Source organism: Protopterus annectens, chromosome 2.part1 (genome assembly GCF_019279795.1).
Source record: "Protopterus annectens isolate FY-2018-M chromosome 2.part1, PAN1.0, whole genome shotgun sequence".
Lineage (NCBI taxonomy): Eukaryota > Metazoa > Chordata > Ceratodontiformes > Protopteridae > Protopterus > Protopterus annectens.
In genome coordinates, this window is record NC_056729.1 from 625,677,891 (window position 1) to 625,703,904 (window position 26,014).

Below are 26,014 nucleotides of genomic sequence, written 5' to 3' on the forward strand. Positions count from 1 at the left end.
ACCTTCAGATTTTCGAGCTGTTTCCTTACATTTCGTATCTTACCCAAAGGTAATTCTGCAGTATGTCTTATTGCTGGAACCAGATAACCCAAAAAACAACTGCCGGACCAATTCTCAGGTAACCATTCATATGCCTTTTTCCCACAAATAAAATCATTACTTTGGTACTAATACGTGTTATCCCTGCATGAAACATTTTTCTATCTTTAATAGACAATTGTTTAGTTAAGACTGGATTGTCACGTACTGCATTTAATGTAGTTTTCATTGAACTCAGATATGAATTATAGTTAGTATCACAAACAGTACCCCCACTTTTGACTTTAATGTAACATTTATAAGACATTGTTATATTACCATTACTCCAGCCCACCTGGAGGGTATATAAAAAAACTTTCCCAAGTCTCATTTTATCCCCAGAGGGACAGTGGACATTAACAGTCTTTTATGCTGTTGGTATAGCTGTACAACCCCAGCAATTTGAAAAGTTTATAGTCTCTGTATACACATGCTTCATGGCCAGGTATGTGTTAAAGTTTGGATGCCAGTCTATAAACAGTTCATCACGTCTTCTCACTTTCACTTGTGTGGTTGAGTGCAGGAAAAACCACAATAAGAGAAAAATTGTCACACTTATAGTCAACAAATGCACAGTTAACAAAATAATTATGCAATAGTTCTTGGGTTGCTCTGCTTTTTTGTTTGCTTTACTCTTGGCCATTTTGCCCTTGTGTATCAGTCACAAAGTTCTTATTCAGCTGAAAGTTCTTTTATCTGAAAAAGAGTTAAACTGCAAAACAGATTTATTTATTAACAGTTTTTTATATAATTAGCTAATGAACTGTCAGCCTCCAGCTCTGCAGGCATGAGAGCTTTCCACTGAGGCACATAATATGCCCTTCCAAATACTACTTCAAAGGGGATCAAACCCTTTACATTTGTTACTGTTTTCATGCTCAGCAATGCTAGAGGTAAACAGCAAATCCAATTCTTTTGAGTCTTACTCATCGACTTCCTTCCTTCACATTTATTCAACTCTATGAAGTCCATACAAATAGTATGGAACGGATATGGTGGTGTAGGGAAACTCCCTTGCTTGTTTTTAAATGCTCCTTGTGCATGGTGCTTGTTACAAGTATGACAAGCTGCACAAAATTTTATTGTATATTTTATGTATCCATATATTTGCACAAAATTTTATTGTATAATTTATGTATCCATATATTTGGAATATTCTATTTACTAACTGTACCATCCCCCCTGTTGAGACATGGCTCTGCCCATGGCTCAACAAATGTTTAAATAAATTAGACGGCAATATTGTTTTTTCCTTTGAAATGTACAGTTCATTTTCAAAAATTGCACCTTGTTTTACCCATTTTTGTTTTTCTGCTTTTGTAGTAAGCATCTGCATTGTTTTTAACATGTCTAAATTTAAAATCTCAGAGGGTTGTAATTCCTTATTTAGAAATAAAGTTTCTGAGTCTGAGGCTGCTTGCTTTGCAGCTGCATTAGTTCGTGCATTACCTTTTGAAATCTTATCCTGTTGTTTTGTATGAGCTACACATTTACAAATAGCTGCTTTGGTAGGCAGTTGAATAGATTCTAATAGCTCCAAAATAAATTGCGCATGATTAATAGGTTTTTCACTGGATGTAATTATCCCTCTATTTTCTTTATTGTTGTGCAAACACATGCACTGTAGAAAAAGCATACTGATTATCAGTATATATGTTCACTTTCTTGCCTTTTACCAAAATACATGCTCCTGTCAAAGCTACCAGTTCTGCTGCTTGAGCATACAAGTTGTGTGCACAGTTTGTGCTTTTAAAATTTCAGTGTTTGTAACTACTGCATACCCCACCAGATTCTTTCCTGTAGGACCCCTTTTGCATGAGCCATTTACGTAATATATCACCTCAGCATCATTCAAGGGCATATCTGTAAGATCTTGTCTAGGTAAAGCTAACTGTTCATAGGAGGTTGACTCAGCAGTATGGTTATACATGAAAGATGTCTAGCAGGAGAAAGGTATGCAACTTTTTTTTTTTTTTTTTTTTTGTAGCAGAATTATTGCAACTGCATGAGGCATTCTCAATGTGAGAGGGTGGAACAACACTACTGAGGCTGAAGCCTGCACTGCCATTGCTGCTGCAACTACTGCTTGTACACAGTGAGGCAAAGATTGCACCACTGGGTCTAACTGTGATGAATAGTAAGCTATGGGGCATTGCTTATCCCCATGTTGTTGCTTTAATACTGATGTCATGTACCCTTGCTTACAATTTACGGTCTGAAAAAGACGTTTGTGATAACTTGGAAGTCTTAAAACTAATGAAGAAGCTATTAACTGCTTCAACCTGCAGAAAGCCATTTCTGCTTTTGTTTTCCATTGTAAAATAATTTGGTACCCAGCTTCAACAAAATTAGTTGTACCTAAGAAAGACATTATTTCTTTCTTAGTTGTTGGTTTGGGTGCTTGCAAAATTGCTGTTTTTTTTTCTTTTCTTTCTCCCGTTATCTAGTATTTTACCTTTATTGGATATCACATATCCCAGGTATCTAACCTGTGTTTTTTTTCCAAAGTTGTAACTTACTTTTGTTTATTTTGTCCTTGTATTACTAAAAATTTTAATAATGCTACTGTATTCACCCTGCACTGCTGCTGGGTGCTGCTAGCAAGATGTCATTTACATAAAGTAAAATTTGACTACCTTTAAACCCTGCCAGGTTGCTAGCCATTTTTTTTGCAAATATTATTGGGCTCTCACAATATCCCTGTGGTAGTCGAGTATATGTATACCTTTTACCCTGAAATGTAAATGCAAACCAATATTGACTATCAGGATGTATAGGTATTGAAAATAAAGCATTGCTTATATTTACCACAGTAAAATACTTCTGTTGTGGCTTTAAATCATTCAACAAGGTATGTTGGTCTGGCACCGTAGGTGCTCTAGGTATTACTGCATTATTTACAGCTTATAAATCCTGTACCATCTGCCATTTCCTGTTTGCTTTTTTAACAGGAAATAGGGGTGTATCACATGGTGAATCAGGAGATTCTACCAGTATTTCTTTTTTTTGAGTAATGCTGCTATTATAGGCTTAATTTCTACTTTTGCATCCTTTCTCAAAAGGTATTGTCTTTTCTGTGGTCTAAAAGCTGACTTTGGGGTAATTGTAACTGATCCTGCTGTTTGAATAAGCCCTACATTTAACTTGCCTGTTGACCACAGAGTTGTTGGAATTTTACACAAGGCCTCTTCTTTTTCTTTTAATAAAAATGCTAATCAGCTGTCCTCACTAGATTGCAAGTGTACAGCTGTATGTGTCTGTGTCAACCAATTTAGTTTTTGTTTTTTGTATTTCTTGTCCTGACGTTTCTAAATCAGTCTGTTTTCCCATTTTGTTACCTTTTTTTTCTAAGTCTGCCCATTTAACACTTTTGTTTTTTGTCAAGCTGACATGTGGCAGTCTATTGGACTTATACAATCTCATGAATTTCTGAGGTAATGAACAGCTTACTACACTGTTTCCCTCAGTATCCCAACATAAAGTTTGTAATATTAATCTGTCAGCAGGATTTTTTTTTTTTCTTTTGAACAATTCTTGCTTATATTTGTTATTCGGTCCTGGTGTGCTACAGTAGTATAGAGTACAATGTAACAAGTGCTGCTGATTAGTGTCAAGGGAGGGTACCTTACTGATGGCTACGTTCATCAGTTCTTTGGTTACTGCCCCTGGACCAGTCATAACTAGGTCCTGGCTGTACCAATAATAGGCTTTACCCTCCGATCACACCACAAAAAAGCATTCATTTGTCTTTGTGCCTCCATACCCTGCATGGTAGGAACTACTGCTATGCCAAATATCTGCACAAGGTCTTTTTCCAGTAAGTTTACTGGATATTTTGCAGAAACTACAATTTTACTTTTCTGAGTCATACCTGAAACAGGGTCAGTTATTGCTATATTATGGGAGAGTGGTTCCCTGTATAGCTGTCCATTTGCTGCTATTACTAATATATAATCAGGTGATTCAGAATGTTTTGGTAACTTGGAGGTGTATCAAAGTCCCTGAGTCACACAGGAATTTGACTTCCCTTCCCTCCACCAGAAGTGTCACTTCTGGTTTTGTATTTGCTAGGTAGAGCTCCAGGCTCAACAATGCTAAATCTAAAATTTTATTTCCATTTTCATCCTCTACATTTGTTTGTACTTTCTTTATTCCTTCTACTACATTTACATTTTCTTTTTGTTTATTAACCTTTCCTGATGATTTTTGGTTATTATCACTATCATATAGTCAGTCCTCATTTCCTTTATCTTCTGTCATTGCTTTTTTATTTTGTTTACAGTCCCTAGCTAGATGCCCTTTTTATCTGACTGTAATACAAATACTTCAGCTCCGTCTTCAGCAGTGAAGACTTGTGCCTTATTTTCTTTTTACTATTAAAGTGTCTTTCAGTACGTCTAGCATACTCAAGTAAGGCTTGCAGCCTGCTTGTTCAGTGATCTATCATATGCTTTGTAATAAAGCTACTGATAGGGGCAATGCAACCTTTTAAAAAATGCATTTTTTTTTTTTTTTTTTAATTGTTGTTTAAAGCATTCTAATAATCTAGCATGATATCCATCTATTGTCTCATTTTCCCATTGTATGCATTAATTAATTAATGCAAGTCCAGTCTGCTCTAAGTTTCCATTTTTCAGAGATTCTGTCTGTCAGACCTTTCACTCTGTTGTCTAAAAATGTTTCAGAATTTTCTAAGCTTCTGTTTTCTCTACAATTTGCTTTCTTAATCCACCTATGTGCTTGAGGTATGCCTAGTTGGTGCTGCTTTTTGCTTTTTTTGCCTGACGTCCTGCATCAGATTAAAGCTTGTTTAAGGAGTTTAACTAGTGAACGTTTATCTAGTTTACTATCAAATTCATAGTTGTTAACACATTTTGTACAATATCTCACATTATCTGCTTGCTGCAATTGCATATACTTCACATTATCCGTTGGGGCGGATCTCATGATTTTTCAGTGCACTGATCTCCCATGTCTTAAAAAGACTGTTACGTAACCCTTCTCTTGTACCACGTGGTATCTTATTTCCCCATATCCACAGTAGTGTCTAGAATGACTGTTTACTTTGCTTTGTTATTCCCTGATCTATGACTCAAGATACAATACTGACTATCTCTCTCCCTGCTATCACAAACCTTAGCAATAGCACAGTGTAACCTGGTCCCTGATCTAAAACAAAGACAAAGAGGGAAATTCTTCTTACCTGAGCCTCCCGCTTACTGCTGTCTTTTCTTCCTGGGGCCCAGTCTTCCGCTTTTCAGCCACAGATCAGAAAGTGGACAGCCTCTTTACACACAACAATTCAGTCGGAGGTCTTTTCACTTTAAGAAGAACCATTTTGTCAACTCCTCCTGTGTAGATTTATTACATGCACTCTGACCTGTAGCAATTCCGGTCCGAAGGACCAAAATGTTAAATAAATTGTTAAAATCCGACTGTAAAAATCATTAGGTTTTTCAAAATGACAGACAGTAATGCAGGATGCTCAGATATCAAACAGTTATGCATTTATGTTCTAATGATCATTAGGAGGCAAAAAACCATACACAAACATGTACAGGATTTTGACTAACTTTATTAAGGAATTACCCTCCATTTTATAATGTTTACAATCAGCTTTTGCCCACCTCACTGACGTGGTCAGTGACAGGCCCTTTACATCACTACTATTCATAAGAAAATGCTGAAGTTTTACTTTTTGAAAAGTTTCTTTCCCATGAGAATATTACAGCCTTGCAAAGCACCTGGTCAGTCACAATGTCTTTATGAAGATGTAGCTAATTCAAGGCTCTTAGATTAGTTCGAATACAATGGATGAATGTCTTTTTAATACATTTCTTTGTCTCTCTGTTCACCAGCTGGATTTTATCTTTGGTAGTGTTCACAAGGCCATTCTCCTTGGTGGAAGCAGGAAAAAGATACACATGCAGACAGATTCATTATTTTCTAACTTTGCAAATAATATTTACTGAAAGACATGTTCCAGCCGAGCTGGCTACTTTCAGGGTCAAGTTTTTATTCACACTGCAGCTAAGCTTCAAGCAATAATATGCAAGTTCATTTCTACTATTATTCTAGTAAAACAGAATTAAATGCATTACATATTATACTATTTTTCAACCTTTGCTCTTCATATAGATTTGAGCACATTTATTTATGCCTAAGCACACATTTCCCTAACAGTTTATAGATGTTTGAATACATATTTTTCTAACAATATATATATTTGAATACACATTTTTCTAACAGTTTATATGTCTGAATACATATTTTTCTGACACTAAGCCTAGCCAAGTTTTCCTGAAAGAATAATGAATGATGTCCTGTATCCAAACAGGACATTGAGGGCTGGGCAATTATAAGCTGCCTCTGTCCATGAGGAACATAGTTGCCAGGCCCGGTGAAAATTTCCTATTCCCCATCCACTGGTATAGGTTACGATTAAACTGGGTAATAGACAAACTCAGCTTTATGTGGATGGGAAGCCTGTTCCATATGAGATGCAGTCTCTGGGATACATATCTGTTTCTCCAGCATGTTCTGTGTAAGTTACAGTCAAAATGTAGGTTCCTAGACCTTTTATTTCTAGTACTATTTGACTTACGAATATACAGGAGATTTATAAGTGTGGAGTTTGTAAGCCAGGCACAGATCATTCCTCAGCAATCTATACGAGCCTGAGTAGAGAAAAGGGCTTTAAAGTGCTCTGAATAAGGCAGGTTTGTTATGCCTTGTATTCTTTTTGTAAGGAACCTCTGAGGTTGCTCTAGTTAGTACACAAACCTGGTCAGGTATATACCGAAAGGAGCATTGTACTCTATGTTTGGTCTAATAAGAGCAGTGTACAGTGGGATAATGACCTCTTTGGACATAGATGCCATTACTTATAAGTTGTGTAGCATAGAAGGATTTCTTCACCACTGTGGCCATGTGCTGGTTAAAGATAAGACTGCTGTCTACATACGTAACCAGATCCCTGACCACTAGGTCAGTTCTTATGGGTGTATTATCAACATGGTAATTAACAGGAATGGTTGATTTTCCAAAGGGAAAAATTATGCATTTCTTAGCACTGAGTTTAAGACCATGGCTTTGCACCATTTGTTAGTCAGAGATAGGCCTTCCTGAACAATGCTAGTGCTTGCAGGGTAGTCAGTGATAACTCCCAGTTTGCAATCATTTGCAAATTTCATCAGACATAAACCTTCAGAATTTGCTTCCAGTTCAGAGAAATAGATGCCAAAAAGAAATGGGGTCAGTACTGAGCCCTGGGGGACTCCGCTAGTGACTGGCTTCTTGATGGAGTTAGTCTCACCTATTTTGACCTCCTGGGTCCTATCAGTGAGCCAGTTAGCTATCCAGTGGGTGTTAAAAGGGTTTATACCTAAATTAGTGAGCTTGTCTTTAATTTCTGAGTGGGGTATTGTATCAAAAGCCTTGGCCATGTTGAGGTAAACTGTGTATACAGTCTTGCCTACATCCTATACTTTGGTGACCCTCTCAAAAAAGTCCACCAGATTTAATAGGCATAACCTTCCTTTAACAAAGCCGAACTGTGATGGGTCCAATGTGTGCAGTTTACTTCTCCAGCTGTCTTTCCTGAGTCACAGAACAAATCAGCCACTGTATCAATGTCTACCCCAGTAGGTTATAATCTCATAAAAAGATATTTGTCATTTGGTTTGAAATTCACATTAGATGACAGTGCCTCATAGCAGGAAATACAAATAACAAAGGAACATCATGTGGGCAGGGTTGGCATAATGGTTAATGTCTTCTCATGGATACAGGCACTTAGTTTGAGTCTGACCTTGGGTTATTGACTGGACTTAAAATGGCTCTTCAGGGCACCTAGCCTAGTACTCACCTAAGATAGTTTTATCTGGATTATTCATATAGTATGTGTAAATTAAAAAAATATATGTATAGCACAGGGCTCAAACTACACCCATGTATATTACTGGATGTACACTCTTTGTAAAGTATCTGTTATCTCTGAAAGAAAAAGTGATAGTTATACTAAAATTAATAAAAAAATGTCTCAGCTAGCATAACAGGCAAATTGGCATTTGTTATATCTGTATTCAGTTCATAAAAAAAGCCATTTCCCAGATCATGAAACCTCAGTACTTAGCTTAGATACATTTAGAAAATCTGAACACAGGTGTACTATTACTATAATATTCAGCTAATGTGCTCTTTCAAATACTATGCAAATATGTGAAGTAGTCCATCAAAACACATATTTTCATATGTGGTTTATAAATGTTTGCCTTTCATGTTTTGTGAACCACAACTTCATGCAAAGAACGTCTTTGCTGGCAAATAATTTTGTTTGCATTAAGGGGGAAAAAGCCGTCAGTCTCTACTTCCATATGACTAGACTAGACAAAGAATAGAACAAACATCAGGAGCAGGGTCCCATACTATTAACAGTACTGATTAAAAAAGATCATGAATCAGGCAGTAATGACATTTAATATTCACCAAATGTACCCCTGCTCTAGGCTAAAAAATACATAACACTCACTAGGAAGCTACAGTTGTCAATGAGATAATGCAGTAGTGCAGACTGCAACTGCAAGGAGAACATTACAAATCAGAATCTGTCTCAGTCCAGGTATGACTGGGATAAACAAGTTATTGTAAGAGAAAGGTAAAAAAAAGATTACTTACGCCTTCAGAATAACAACTAACATTGCCCTTTTTCATCCCTGACTTATCACGTGAACATCAAGGAAAAAAATTAACACGGACTGTGTACTCCTAATCATTGGCAACAACAAACAAACTTTATAGTTAGAGGTCAGCTGATAAGGAAAGAGCCAAGAACATACCTCAAGACATTCACCATCACTAAAACCAACTAAAGTTTCATGCATTACATCATGCTGTCTACAGAATGATATATTTAGTGTTTATAGTGCAATCTTACAAATTATACTTTTTCACTGCAGTTTATATAGGCAAACATATACACATGGTGCATACAATATATATGTATATAAATGTGTATGAGCATGTGTGTATATGGTTGCAGTCTGTTAGAGCAAATCCTCAGAAGAACAAACCCTCTTATGGACTGCTTTTTTCATCTGATTTTTATGTGTGATTGTGTTACAGAAGATCTGGGAATTTGCCCTGTTGTGTGATCTCAGAGTTGGCAATATAATAAGCAGGAGGTGTGGAGTATATGGGAAGCTTAACCCCTGCAATTTTTTATTCTTTTTTCATCTTCGATCTTTTTAGATTTGATCTAAAATGATTGCTCTTTTTGCACGCGTTCTTTTTAGCAATTGCTCAATGAGACATATATATATATATATATATATATATATATATATACACACACACACACACACACACACACACACACACACACACACACACACACACACACACACACACACACACACTAGATAAAGCGTAGCAAGCTGCGGCTGATATGATAGAAAGAGGGAGACTTCTGAAGTGGCATGTGCAAAAATATACAAACCTAGAGCATGTTTATCCAATAACAAGCTAGTTACCATAGTAAACAGAAAATGGGTCTCCTGTTAAGAAAAAATGCAAGGTAGTTACAGAGAGTGACATCTAAATAAAACACATTGTGAAAACTGAATACACCCCAGTGGTTAATAATGTCACAAGTAACACAAATCCTAATGATGAAGCCACAGTAACCTGTTGCTGTAGCCCTTCTTAAACAGGACTATCGAGTTTTCATTGGTACCTTCCTTATTTTATTTATTACTATTGTCCATTTACTTTTTCCTACTTGCTAAGTCCTTTGAACTTACAGTGCTATGCATTCCATTGACCATGAATTATTGGAAATGCTGAGGTATTCAGTGCAGTTAAAATGGAATTTAATTCATTAATTTTATAAAGGGCAACTTTTTGTTTTTTCGACATGTGACCTATGAACCTGGACAGTCAGACATACAGTAGCAGTAGCTTGCAAAGCAGCCATCGTGTCTTTTTCTCCCTGAAGTATTCCTGTAAATGTAAAGCAATGTAAAATCTGCTTTTACTGACAGATTTGAGAATGTTTGTGCAACAAATAATTATAAATTAGGAACTGACCCTGCTCCAAAGAGAAAAACTCCTGTTCAGAATTTATACTGGCATACTCTAGTAGAAAGCAAGCTCTTTATAACACACAGTTTATAAATGTTGAAGTTCATCCTCACTGTGGTGCTTGAGCAAATACAGCATTCCAATTAAAAGACACAAAATAAAAGTACATGAATAAAATAAGTATAGCAACAATGCAGAAATGTCTTAAATGATATTAGCTAGAAGGCACAGTACAATAATTACTACACATGAAAGACTATCAAAGCAAATTTGAATAAATGTCTTTTAGGGAATTTCTTAAAACTTGACACCATGGAAGGTTCTCTCAACCTCTGAGGGAAGAGGGTCCAGATTTGCGAAGACTGTTAAAGTAAGAGGGACTCATCTCATGTGGAACTATATACACTAACAATGAGATTTTGAAAGTAATATGCAATCAGATCACAGCAGTGGCGATTCTATAGAACTGTGATAATATGTTGGTAACTAGGGGTACATGTAAGTAACTGAGCTGCTGAATTATGAATTAGCTGCAGTTAAACAAACTCACTGCTAGACAAACCCAGGTGGGAAGAGTAATAAGGCATGTATGCACAGTCATCAAATGTTCTTCACACAGAAGACGTTATCTGGTGTAGGAGACAGTTTGTAAATAAAAACAAGAGAATCTGACAGCCAGATACCTGGTCCTTAGGTGTCAATCTATCATTAATAATCACAGCTAGATTTTTAACCTTTTTGGAAATTCCAGCCTAATGCCGCTATAATAGTGGCTAGATTTAAAGATGGACATACTGAATCCCTTAACATGGCCTGAACATTCCAGATCTTCAGCTAAGGGACACAGCATGTCGTGTTTATCACAGACGTTGCATGAATGTACTTGCAATGGTAAGGAACCTAAGGAATCTAAAAATAAATGCATATGTACATAAATTAATAAATAAATAAATGAATGCATAAATAAATAAATAAATAAATAACTAAATAAATAAATTGCCCTGAGGGAAGAAGAGGCACAGTTGCATGTCATCATTATAACAATCATACTGAGGACCTCTCCTTTAATGACTTCTCCTAATGGGATTTTCTCCTTATGGTAACATATACTTGGAGAACAACAATGGATCTTCAGTTGAATTCTGTGCAACTCCAGATGCAACAGAATAAGAAGATAAAAATTTTATTGCAGAAACTATCTGGTGAGTATGTCCTCAGAAGCAGAAGAAAAACTGTCTCAGAACAGTATCACACATAAGTTAGAACAGGTTAGTTAAGGTCAATCATCTGTGAACTGGGGGGGGTGGAGCTAGGAACTAAACCTTATATTTAAGGGGTAAAATAAAACATTTCAGAGCTTTACTGGAAAGGCTCACACAGACTTTGCTACAGTTTGCTGTGAGGGAAAGGTTAGTTTACTTTTTATTTATTGTATTTTGCATTACTTCATTGCCTTTTTCTATTTGTATATTGTGATTTGTTTTCTTTACACTGTGTTTTACTTGTAGTCTGCTTTTAACTGCATACTAAAACTTGAAAAGAGACCACAGCTCTGTTTCTTGTGAGTCAGACAGAATTTTTTCTCACCCTCCCACCTGGTTATTGTTGTGTTCTTAAACACCACGGTCTTTCTAGTTGCCTACCCCTTATGTTAATTTGACCATATATCTAATTTCCTCTCTGCTTTTACTGGCTGGTGTAAGGAAGAACAAAATTATCATTTTGTGAAATCACTCCTCTTTAACTATTTAAATTTATTGCCTATGCTACTGAATTACATAGTACCAGAGTACAAAAGTGACCACCCCCTTTCAATCTATCTTGCTGTTTTAAAAATAGTGAGTCTCCACTAAAACTTAACATTTTTGACAGGTAAAACTTAAGTTACCTACTTTCACATCTAACTCCTCTAGTGCACACTGCAGTGTTTAGGATACACCATTTTTCATCTTACCTTTAAGCATCTATTGCAAGACCACCAGTTATCAGAGACCCCACATTCTGTCTCTCAGTAGTCATCCTGGGATTAGTGCTTCTGTTTTCTCCTGGTGAGAGAAGGAGTGCAGTTACATTATTTCCTGGAAACTGCTGATCACCAGAAAGCTTAATAACTGCTTTATAGGTGACAGCTTGGACTCTGTGCTTATATTCTGATCCTGGTGAGAGTAGGAGCAGAGTGCATTGATTCCTGACTCTTTCTGGTTAGAGAGTGAGTGTCTGCTTAACGTACCTGATTGGTCTGGTTGCTATTCGAGGCATCTAGCAGAAAAAGGCTACAAGCCTGCAGACCCTTGCATCATCTGGGGCAAGACTGTGGATCACAAAATAGGCCATGGCCTGCTTCTCTTCTTGGGACTGGTGCTAATATTTTGCTTCTGGTGAGAGAAGAAGCAAAGGAGTATTGTATCCTAACAGAGTGAAGCTTTGTGAGACCAGCATTAGTAGTAGCCAGGCAGTATGCGACTCCCCTCTTTTCATCATTCTTGACAAGCTAATTCTTTATTTTCAGTAAGTATTGCTTGATTTCTTCCTAACTTCAGAATATCTGCCTAAATACTTCATCCTTAAATTTTCAAGGTCTGAGTATTAGTTTCCCCTCATGTGTTGGCAGTGCTCTGTACAGACTCAGACACCTTGAGTGACATTTTCCTGTAAAAGGAAAATATAAGGAAACAGCTCCAGTACTTAGTAATAATGACCAACCCTCCTGGCATGTATAAAGGTCAGTTCCCTGTGCTTTCTCCTATTAACCTGGTGAACTTGGGCATTCTGAGGCAGTGTAGCAAGTGCCTAATGTACACAGACAACCTTCTCCTCTTACCTTCCAGCACTCAGACTTGTGAGAGATGCATTTATATATCCAAATTGGAAGCCATGCATTCTCAAGCCAAGACAGGAACAGCTGGTCTAGAGGAGAAGGTCAACACCTGCACCACACCACATGCAACACATAGCCCTCCAGATCACCCACCATCACAGCTCTCACATAAAAACACAAACCACACACCCACCTTCATGGAGGCTCTCAATATAAATCTACCCAAACAGCAGAGACCTCGAAGGCAGAAATGCACAACACAGCACAAATCACAAGACACATAGCTCACTAGTGTGCCCCTCAAGCTAAGCCCCTAAAGCAAAACAACTTGCCCAATACACTAATCATAGGTGACTCGATAGTGAAGCACACTGATGTCCCACTCACTAGGTTGAATAAGGAGAAGGTAACAGTCAACTGTCTATCTGGTGCCAGAATCTGACACATAACACACGCACTCAGGTCACTCCACAAAAAGTACAAGTATGACTCTGTCACTGTCCATGTGGGTGTGAATGACCTGAGACACACCTCCTTGGACTACATGAAAAGAATCCATGGAAAAGCTCGGATTATGTGGCAGGCAAACCACTGGATAAACATCCTACCATCACCCAGAACGATACTGCAGTACTAGCAGAAAATGATTGACTTCAACAATTGCATCAATACTAAACATTACATAAAACCAGTTCTGTCATATATATGATTAACAGACCTCAATGCTTTGCCAGAGATGACCTGCAGCCAAAAATCACATGACGGATAAAATCTACTTGGCATGAAGTGCCTTAAGGCATGTTCCAAAGACATAAATTTAATAACAATAAATTAAAACAACTAAGATCAGTTTAGATCTACTTAATTAAGATGCACTTGAAAATTGGTCAAAATTGAGACTAACTTGACTGTTTAAGCCTGGTTTTGAATCACTTATAAGCACCCCTCAGGATCCATCATACCTTTAATTTCTAAAGGTGGTGATTATTTAGGTCTCCCACATCCTCTAGGTGTAGATGCAACTGAATCAGATAATCCTACAACTAACATTGAAGGAATGCTAGTGACCAAATTCATCTATATGTTCCCCAACTATAATGCATTCCTTTCATAAGCACCCTAAACTATTCTGATTTATACTAGGTGACTTCAATCCTGTCCCTAAACCTGGGAAAAGTTGGCGCCAAAAAGTCTTTTTAAATGTTCAGAATTGTTTTATATGGTTGTTCTGAGGAAGTCTGTATCACAGATGGCCAAAGCTTAGACCACTATTTTAATTGTCCCAAGACTCTTAAATCCACATTCCTAAGCACCCTGGAAACTATTAGGGTCCAACCCAACACTCTCATACTAGGTGACTTCAACTACCCCTCCATCAACTGGGAAAAGTACTCATCCACCAATACACTGGCCCAACGCTTCCTGGAATTCATCAATTCCAAAGCCCTAGACAAGCTCATTATCACCCACACTAGAGGAAGCAACATCCTTGACTTGGTTATTACCAAGATGGGCAACCATTGTTCTACACCAATAGTCAATTCTTCTCTGGTTAGATCCGACCACAAACTAATCACCTTGGAAATCCGCATCTCACCCCCCCCCCCATCGCAAAGGCTCCTAAAAACAGAGGTGGGTAACTTCATGGCACCCATGTCAATGGAAAATAGATGCATGACTGCCAAATCATGCACCAATGCACTGTACGAACGCATACATAAATGCATGGAACCAACAGAACCAAGACACTCTCCTCCAAAAAAAGGAAGCCAATCTGGTGGTCCCCTGCCATTAATAAACTCTACAACAGAAGGAAGAAACTGCTGCAGAAAAAGGTGAAGTCCCAAGACTGGAAAAAAAAAAAAGTTGAGATCCCTCATCAAAACCTCTAAAGCCAGCTATGAAGGCAAAGTTTCAGCAGACACTAAAAACAACTACAAAGCCTTCTATAGTTATATCAAGAATCTCCATGGCAATATCCAGGTTTGCTCTGAGTTATTGCACAATGGTACCTCTTATACTGAGACAACAGATATTGCCAACATACTGGCCGACAGATTCAGTGCCAACCCCCCCCCCACAAAGGACCAATCACAATACCGGAGGAATGTCAGGCACCCAGCATTACTGCAGCACAGGTTAAAGCTGCATTGTCTGAGGCCAATAATATAGCTTCCATGGGACCCAACAACATCCCTGGATGTGTTCCCCATGAACTACAAAGTGAACTGGCACCACATCTGTGTGCCTTGTTCAATCACAGCCTCACCTCAGGCTTTGTCCCTGTCAAATGGCACACTGCTACAGTCATCCCTCTCCATAAAGGGGGAGCGCCTACAGACCTTGGGAATTATCACCCCATTAGCCTGATGAGTCTAATATGTAAGGCTACATAACACATCTTCATGGACTTAATTAACAAGGATATAGGAAATCTCCAAACTCTAGATCCCATGCAATTTGGTTTTGTGAAAGGTAGATCATGCCTGCTCAACCTGGTTGACTTCTTTGAGTCAGTCACCAGAGCTGTGGATGAGGGCAAGGCAGTTTATACAGCCTACCTCAATCTGGCCAAGGCTTTTGATACCATCAGGAGTTATTGATAAACTCACCAAACTAGGCATCAACCCCCTATATCACTAGGTGGGTTGCAAACTGGCTCACAGATAGAACCCACAATGTGAAAGTAGCGGACTCCAAGTCAGACTGCTGACTAGTCATGAGTGGAGTCTGACAGAGATTTGTCCTGGGTCCTCTGCTGTGTGATATCTACTTCTCCGAAGTCCAAGCCAACATGGAGGGACTCTGGCTGACCAAGTTCACAGACGACTGCAAGCTAGGAGCCATTATTAACTACCCAAGTGATGTAGACACCCTACAGAAAGGCCTCACTGAGGCCAATGACTGGTGTCGAAACCATGGCCTTAAGCTTAATGCCAAAAAAAGCGTCATCATCCCCTTTGGGAAAAACTCAGGTCCCACTAATTAATACATTAATGGGAGCCCACTGAACACTGAAGGCATTATAAGAGATCTGGGGACACAGGTTGACAGCAACCTCTTCTTCGACCACCACATTACCACTGTGGTCAGAATGTCGTTCTTAATAGTACATCTCATTACCAAGGGTTTTGCATCCAGGAAGAAATCATCATCTCTCTCTCTCTGCTCTTCCCTCATTAGGCCAGTCATTGAGTATAATGCCACATTTGGCATGTACCTCACTAGACACATGCAACAGCTAGAAATGCCACAAAAGTACCTCACAAAGAGGATCCTAGGCCTTAAACACATGTCCTACACAGACACACTCAAAAAAACTCCAGCTATTCTCTGTCTCATATTGTCTACTAAGAGGCAATCTCTACTTGACTTACAAAGCCATATCTGACCCAGCTCTGTTAGAAATGCTACCTCTAATGAAATCCCAATCCCTCCACATCACATGCTCCAGAGACCTCAACCTCATTACCACAATCAACAGAACATGCTGGAGGGACAGGTTCGTAACCCAGAGACTGCCCATGCTCTGGAATAGACTTCCCATTCATGTCAAGCAGAGCACCTCACTGGCCCTCTTCAAGAGAAATCTTGATGAATGGATGAGAAATAGAAAGTTCACCCCGGGCATCACTCCAGTGGCTCTACTTGATAGAGGCACTGGGAACTAACATCGGGTGGCATGATGCCAGGGCAGTTCTATGATCTAGGCTTGTAAAGGCTCCGGGGCCATTAGCCTAGTACACACCTATGAACCTCTGAACCTATGATTAACAATACCAAATTCAGTAATAAAGGAAGAACAGAAGAGAATAATACTGCTGATCCCTGATGGTAGGAGAAAATTCAAGACCTGAGTAAGGTCTGTGTTATTACTAAACCTAGTCTAGGTGCCAGAATTGAAATGATCCTGAAAATGGTACTGAACAGAATCAGGATGTGAATAGCAAACCTTACAATATCTTCACCTTTGAAAGGAAGGCTAGAGATTTGATGGCAGTTATCTAGACAATCAAAAAACTAATTTTGCTTTTTCAAGACTGGGGTGATCAAGCCTTTACTCAGTGAATCAGAAATGATCATGTTAACATTTTGTGAAAATATACAAACACACTGAAACCTTTGTCCTTCAGCATGAGTTCAATAACTTACCTAGGCACTAGCAAACATAGCAAAATGAAGACAACATGTTTTGCTTTATTGCAAACTTTGCATGAACATACTATCAATGTATATAGTTTGCAAACATGAACAGAAAACGTGAGATCAAAGCAGCTGCTCTGAGGTGTTTAGATTATAAAACATGCATAGTTTTATAAATCATGCATATTAACAAAGCCAAAAATCACATAAATAGCATTTAGAAGATTACCAGGAAAGGATTCATAGGGAAAGTGTTGCCTGGAGCCCAGCCTTTTAGTCATTATTTAAACTGCTAGAGCAGTGCTTTATTACTGTACCAAAAAACATCTTAACGAAATATATCCTTACGATAACTTCCATTTATGTGATTGCCTTTATGCTACATATAGTAAAACTAGCTTTCTTTGAATAATGAAGATATACAGTACTGTATTTGAGAACTCAGAGCTTAACTTTTAGTGCCCTAAAACTTTCCCTCAAACTATTAAAAATGTTTGCCCTACTTCCTACTCATAAGCTCGGGGTATCTAGCTATTAGCTTTGGAAGACTGAAGGCCAACAATGCACTTTGTAGGTCTGGTCTTTTATGGCACATCTGCCATCAGCACATGATAGCAGGATTATTTTCTAACTACCCCTGTCCTGATTAGTCTTCAAATTTAAAATAAAACTATCATATTTAAGAGGAAAACTGTGGAAGAGAGCACAACTTTCCTTGTCTCCTAAATTTACAGTCTCTAACATTCCTATGGTCTGGTTTTCAATCCTCTTGGTAATTTGAGGTATACTAATAACTTATTACTGCTGTATTCATACTACAGCCACCAGACCCAACTCAATAAATTAAAATCACGAGCCAACAAACATCAAGCATGTTATCTTAGTGAACGCACACAGTATTAGAAGCTGGAAGAAACCTAACCTATATATCTCTCAACTGTCCAGATTTTTTCAAAGAATGTCACAATTTTTGCTTCATAATGTTTAGTCTATTCCTCATAAAATTTGTGGTTTTCTGGCAAATCACAGAGGATTGAAGTCACTAAATAATGACATATATTTGAGTTTCAGACTTCAAATCCTTCAGAAAATGCATGCCAACACAAATTATGTTATTCTAGCAACGTTCTAAGTTTGTAAGAGTAATATTAAAAATATGACCTTATTGTTGGGCCTTTGCCCCCCATTATTTTAGTCTTTGTCCAAATGTATTGCTCTAAGAGGTTGGGAGCTATGCTGAACTGCTATACTAAGCATTTCTAAATCCTGGCTTATTCCTTAAGATATTGTATAAGACCCAGGGCTAGAGTCCAAAAGAGCTGTTCTTGGTATAAGTTTGCCCTGATTCTGAAAGACCTGCTCTCAGTGTAAATGACTTACTTTGGAGGAAGGCCTTTCTATAATCAGGCTTATACCAAGGGCCAGACTTCAAAACAACAGCTCTCAGTCTGCTCTCAGTGTTAAGTGGTTACTCACTCTGAAAGCAAGTCTTTTGGAAATGGCCTCGCAGTCTTTCATCATTATCATGTGTTCCAAAGCCAAAGGCCATGTGAAAGGACTGAAGAGGAAGGTCTACTTCAGATACAGAGGCCAGATATTCCATCTCTTATTGTCTGTTCACCTGGTGTTGTCAACCATGGTACTTTCTGGATTGTACATGAATGCCCAAAATACAACAGGCTCAGACTTTGGGCTGGCATGCTTTATCTACTACCTCAGTCCTCCTTTCACTCAACAAATGATACTTGTTGCCATAATACCATTACTGCAAAGCAATAATGCAGTTTTAAAGGGTAATCACACATATAACTAGAATGTCAAACTTCAACAGCTTTTCCTAGTCTCACTTTCAAACTTTGGTTTCTGCAATGTAGTAAACCCATCCATCAAACCAAACCCAAATTCCATGAGCCACACTTCATTTCTCATTTATTACTGTATTCTGCCTACTGTCTTCTCAAGCAAGATGCTCAAAATAAAAGGGTTAGTAATTAAACATAGACTGCTAACTGCATAACAAACTGGCCTGCTGTAGAGAACATGGCTGTCTGACCAGAGTGACTGCTATGCAGGCCTCGTGCAGTTTATTAAGTTCTTGCTGAAAATCCAAGATAAATACTGTGTTAAACCAAAAAGCATCCAAGAGAAACCTACCTCACGTCTCTTGACAGTGATCAGGCAGGCATTCTTAAAACATGAATTAGCTTAGAATAAACACAAAACAGCCACAGACAAGAACACCACAAACTTACAGCTACATCAAAGATGTCTGTAAGAGAAGAATAAAGACATCAAAGTCAGCTTTCTTTAAACACTGTCAAATTGCTACTTGAAAACCTTAAACACTTAGAAAGGCATTAACAACTTAGCTGTCAGGAAAAAACAAGAAGTCAAGTCAGTGATAACACAGTAGTCAGGAAGTGTCAGTAAACAAACTGTTGCGAAACGTTTCACCAGATTCTTCTGTTAGCAACAATTTGCTCTGACCTTAAATATAGCTGTGGTAAGGAAAGGCGGGAGAAGGTATTTTTAAGTAGTCTTCTGTCTTTCAGGTGATTAAGGTATTAATTACCACGGAGAGCAGGTGTCCATGTAAAGCATCATATTGCAACAAAGCTGAATCAGGTAGCCTATGCCCTAAATTTATCAGGGTATGCACCATCTTTATAGCCATTCCACTACAATACATAATAAACACTTTCCTTTCAACAGGCTTTTCCCATAAATCATTTCTCTAATAAAGCAAGGGTCTTACAGCACTGAATTTTCATCCCTTTCTCCCTGCCTTCTCCCCTTTCACAGGTTCATAGGTGTATTCTAGGCTAACAACCACATTGGTCATTTTAGCCTAATCATGCATCACAAATGTATTTAATGAGTTTAAAACCTTAAGATTATTTTAAATGTGTATATGCAGGCTAGGGTTTGGATGGTTAAGGATTTACTGTCTACCTATGCCCATAAGGGACATAGGTGCCAGACTGGGGGAGATCAGAAATTCATCATCCATTGGCTAAACTATGCTTGAACTGCATGGGGGAAGAACTCTGATCACATGGATGGGAAGCTTGTTCCAGCGAAAGGGCAATCTCTGAGACACATACTGGTGTCTGCAACATGTCCTTCTTATGTTACCAGCAAGGTTTAAGTCCTTAGACTGGGTGTTTTTGATGCTATTTGTTTTGTGGATATGCACTAGATCCATCAGAGTGGGATCCAAGGAAGCCCTGTATGGCAGGAATAGGTCACCCCTCAACAGTCTGAAAATGGGTATAGTGATATAGCTTTGAGGAGATCCACATAGGGCATGTTGCTTACACCCTGATTCCTTTTTGTGAGGAAGCTCTGTGGATGTCCCAGTTGTTGTATGTACCTGATAAGGTACATACCAAAGGGGGAACTGTACTCATAATCGGTCTGATGAGGACTGAATAGAGTATAAAAATGACTTCCTTAGACTTAGATGCTATACCCTTGCTTATATGTTATGCAACATGGAATGACTTCCTTACTACCATAGATACATGATGATCAAAGACCAGGTTACTCTCTACATGCATCTCTAATTTCCTGACTACTGGATCTACTCTTAGGAGTGCATTATCAATGAGGTAGTTTCTACTGGTGTTTGACTTCCAAAAGGATACTATATGCCTTTCTTGGCACTGAGTTTCAGACCTTGGCTCTGACACCGGTTATTTGTGCGAGTCAGTTCTTCTTGGAGGATATTTTTATATCAGGGTGATTCTAAGACTGCACCTAGTTTAAAGAGTAGATGCCAAAAAGGAGTGGACCCAGTACAGATCGCTGAGGGACTCCACTAGTGACTGACCTCATTGTGCAGATGAACTCCCCTATCCTAATTTCCTGGATCCTATCTGAGTGCTACCAGGCTATCCATCGAGTGGCACGGGTTTATACTCAATTCCATAAGTTTGTCTACAATGGGTGAGGGGGCTATTGTATCAAATGCCCTGGACAAGTCAGGGTAGGCAGTATTCACCATTTTGCCTTCATCCATTTCCTTTGTAACCTTCTGGAAAAAGTCCACCAGGCTGAGCATGCACGATCTACCTTTGATTAAACCAAACTTGATTGGAAACAGTGTCCAAAAATGTCCTATGTCATTGTTAATCATTTCCACAATAATTCTGCATATGGGACTAGTCAGGCTTATTGGTCTTTAGTTTCTGGAGATTGTAGATGGACTACCCTTGTGCAGAGGGATGACCATTGTATTCCTCCATTTCCATGGCATTAAGCCTGTCTGGAGGCTATGATTAATTAGTTCTTTTAGTGTCCCTGAAAAGGCATCCTGCATGCTATTCAGGAGGAATCCTGGGATATTATCAGGGCCCAATGATGTGGTTCTCTTGGCCTTAGACAGTGCATCAAGTGCCTGCTTTCTAGTGATAGTAGGATGGGTAATATATGATTGTATTTCCAGAGGGCAGCTGAGGGAGAGACAGGGGTAAAACTGGAGCTGAATGTGTTAGCTGGTGTATTAGGTATATCTTTTGGCTCAGTGTAGGTGGCTCCATTTGCAATTTGTTTGGTGCATTGCCACTAATTGCTTTTGAGGTTGAGGACATAGCTAAAGCTATCATTATGGTTGTGTTTGGCCCAGGAGGCTATTTTTACTTCAGCTTGGACTTTGATAGACTTGATTTGTCCTCTTAGTTGCTTGTTCAGATTGATGAGAGATTTTGTATCATGCTGGGCATTGCATTTCCTTATTTTTGTCATGTCTTTCTTTCTTTTGTTGTGCAACCTATTTATATTGGGATCCATCAGGGTGTTTTTTTTTTGTGTTTCTTCTGTGTTTGTTCCTGGCAGGCACAGCTGTCTGTATGTATCTACTGACATGATTGTACAGGGTCTCTGAGAACAATTCTGCATAGACAGCGGTGTTCTCAGGGCTTGGGGGGTGTTTGAAATGTTGGTGGGTTACCCCTTAATACTAGGAAGTCTGCTTTAAAATAGTTCCTAAATGTTCCAGGTTTAGCAGGGGTACCAGGATTTATTTTTATTTCAAAGGAGACGGATTTCTGGTCTGACCTCACCAGAGAGGACATTACACTGTTGGGAATGTAGCAGCAGAATTGTCCCATGTTAATGAGGACCAAATCATGTGTGAAATATCTGTCTCAGGGTGTTTGTGTTGACAAAGTCCAGGAATCTCTGGGCCTGCACATTTGGGGTCATGTATGATTCCCAATTTAGAGTTGGGTAGTTAAAATCATCCATGAAAATAGTATTGGGTTGAATGGTGAGTGACCCCATTAAGTTTAAGTATGAGTTATTGATTTTCTGGGTCATAAAGTGGGAACTATAGCTTGCAAGAATAAGGGATGCCTGTTTTGATTTGGATGTGGAAAAGCTCGAGCATTTCACCCTGTTTGACCAGCCTTGAGGTATGATTGCTTTTCATGTAAATTGAGACACCTCCACCCATAGTTCCTGCATGTGCAATAGCTGGTCTAAGGCAAAGGTTCATAATAATCAGGATTTGAACCTGTTGTGAAGATCCAAATGGATTTCTAGTGCATTACCTTATCCACTCAGCCATAACTACAACTTCCATTGAAGTTTGTAGAGAAAGTTATTACCACTTCAGTGGGAAATCACCTTGAATTCTATGGCTGGTTGTGACCAGAGAAATCATTTACAAAATGCCATTATATGTGTACAGCATTATGGTTACTAGCGAACTCCACTGTGAAGCATATTGACAAGCAGGGAGCTCCCTGCATTCATACTTCCTGCTCTTATCAGTGTGCATGACCTGAAAGGCATGTCGCATTTCTCACTGAAATAAAAGTCTGTCAACTAGGCAGTATCAAGCTTGGGAGGTTCAAAAACTTCTTTGAAAACCGAATATTCAAGGTAGCAATTGACGCATAACATTCCACCACCCATCCAGTCCAAAACGGATATGACAATGTGCAGTATTCAGGCCGCTTTTGTTTAGGTTATTCATAACTGCTTTTCCCTGCTGCCTTATCTTTGATCCCTGCATTTGTTATGTAAATTATATAATCCTCAGGGAATGTCACAGTGATTACAACTAAACACATGACACTGTCAAATAGTCTCAGACATATATTTGTCTAGCTGGTTAGACATTTTTGGACCTAAGATATTCCTTTCTAAATGATATTTTGCACCCACACATGGATGACCGATGACAGAGATTCTGAACACCTCTCTTTCTAGACAACAACCACCTGAAGTAGTAGTTAACTACTTATGCCCAGCTGTGTTTGTGGAGTCCTTATTCACTTTTTCTTGGGCAGTAAACAAAATGATACCGATCAGGGCTGTTGTAATAGCATACTACAGTTTAGCTACTTTCCTCTCCAGATCATGAAGAAAGCCTTTGCCAGAAGTGTCATGTAACCCATAGTACAGTATATTCTGATAGAGTATGCAGGGTTCCTTAAGAATTTGCAAAGTACTCAGTGCAAGGCAAAACTTATAATGTTTAACTGGTGCTCCGGATAAGGAATATCACTCAGATTTTCTGGCTAAGGTACAACATTCAACCTATTACTCTTAAAGCAAACTCCTTAGCTGCATTTTAATTTAAATAGTACTTTACAAGCAGCACTGCAAAACTTTCTACAGAGTTTTGAGGCCCAAAAGCAATGCACGGAATACTAAAGACATTGTTCACTGCAATACTGACCAATGACACTCTAGCATAAGCTCTTCCTCCAGTGAATAAAATCATTTTCAATTGTCCCACAACTGTGGAAATCCTTTCCCTCTATACAATGGTGCTTCCCATTTTCCTGAGATTCCTACTAGTGTGTGGAGTCACTCAGTTAAGTGATTCCATTTTGTTGATGTAATCAGTTCAAAAGATGTTTGAGTTCTTTTCACTACAGCAGGCACAACGGTAGCATGTTATTTTTTGTATTGCCTACTCTGTTATAAAACACCATTATACATTTCCTTGGTCTGTTAATGCTGATATACTCCTGCTGTAGTTTGATTTTTCTGCATCACTAGTTCATTGCACTATTTTCTAACAAGGGTGTGGCTGAAAAACGGGCATACTTACTACTTGCTTTCTAGTGACCCAGACTTCAAATCTGGAAGCAGACATCTAGGTGACTCCTCATTCAGATTAAGTATTAAAAGGTTAAGCAGAAATCCGTGCAGGGCGTGACAACCTCTTATGTAACTGCCATGTTTGTCCACCTGAAACACCAGTCTTATATACCTTTCAAATATGAATGTACTTGCTTTGTTAAGTCTTATTCATTACTACTTCAGTTTATTTGTAGTGTACTGTACTATTCTTAAACGGGTTACAAACATAGGAACACAGTCACTGTGAAATGCACATCCGAATGTGCATTTTATTTATTAGTACTCCACTAAAACATTTCTTAGTTTTAGCCTTTCTTGGTATATCTAGAGTTGACCCAAGACAAAACAACTTGAGTATCAAGTATTGCAATTCTTCATTTAAATGAAAGTGCTGAGAAACTACTGTTGGTGTGTAAATGCATTGGATTTTGGATATGATTAATTATTTTAAGATCGGATACTTCTGTTACGTGTTGATTTTTCCTCTAATTGTATTGCAGCTTGTTTTATTTTAAATTCTATTTTACCTTAAAGTTTTTTCTTGGAGTATTCAAAGTTCTTGGCTAGGGTCAGTTAGAAAACATTCCTTTTCAATTTCACTGACCAAAAAGGAATTATATGTAGCTAATTAGTGGGAGGAGCTGAGAAGCAGAAGTTGTTATTTAACTGCATTCCTGTTTAACTGCAAGTGTTGAGAGACTACTGTCGGTGTGTGACATCACTGGATTTTTCCCACCCAACCTGCTTGGTGGCTATAAACTACCCATTCCAGTGTAAATTAGACTGTGGAAGCTCCTGCTAGTGTCATCTCACCTGCTTATTCTACTGGGAAAGCCCTACCCTTAGATTAAATCTTCAGTTAGCCTCTGTTTCATATTGTCCTACTCACCTAGTGTACACTACAGTCCTTGAGTATTAATCCCTTTCCTCCATTTTATTTTTAAAATCAGCAACATCTGGAACTAGGCTACTAATCACCAGAGAGCCTTGGAAATGCTTCAGGTCTCAAAAGCTTCCAACCAGAAGCATAGCTGGTTAAGCACCCTGGGCCGGTGTTATGAACCAGAGCCTCATCCTCTCAGGTCTTCTAGTGAAGAGCAAAAATCACTTCACTGTACTAAGCCATAAGGGATTGGCATAGCTTATTAGAGTGAGATCTGCGCATACCCCCCCTTGCAGAAAAAAAAAAAAGATGCTCCTTCAATTTGCACACCAACTAGGTGGCCAGATGCATGATATGCCCCCACCCCCAGTCCCAAATATTCAGGTCCCTCAGGTTTGATCGCAAATGTAATACTGTTTCTTTTTTTTTTTTAAGCCAGTACTGTATTACATTAAAGAGTGATTGGAATCAGCTGATCATGCCCACCCCAGCACTTTGCACCTGGGGCTGTAGCCCCTCTCCCCACCCTAGTTACACTACTGATTTCAATATAACAAAACAGAATCTGGGTAGCATAAAGGTATTGCTGCTTAACTCTAGAAGCCTCTATTCTCTACAAGAACTCCTTACCCTGGAAAATATTGATATGTGCATCATCGCTGAGACCTGGATCAAGACCATCCGATCAGAGCAGGCTTTCAATGCCTGTCACATGTTCAGGCTCACCTCAGTAGATGGAGGCACTATAGGTGGCAGCGTCTCCATATTTGTAAAAAACTTCACCTCCAGAATAGTTAGACAACATAATGATATGGAACTTCTCAAAGTCCAACTTGCAATTAACAAAATCCCTTAACACATCATGGCTAACTATAACACTCCCCCCCTCTATGTCCAACTCATCTCATAACTTC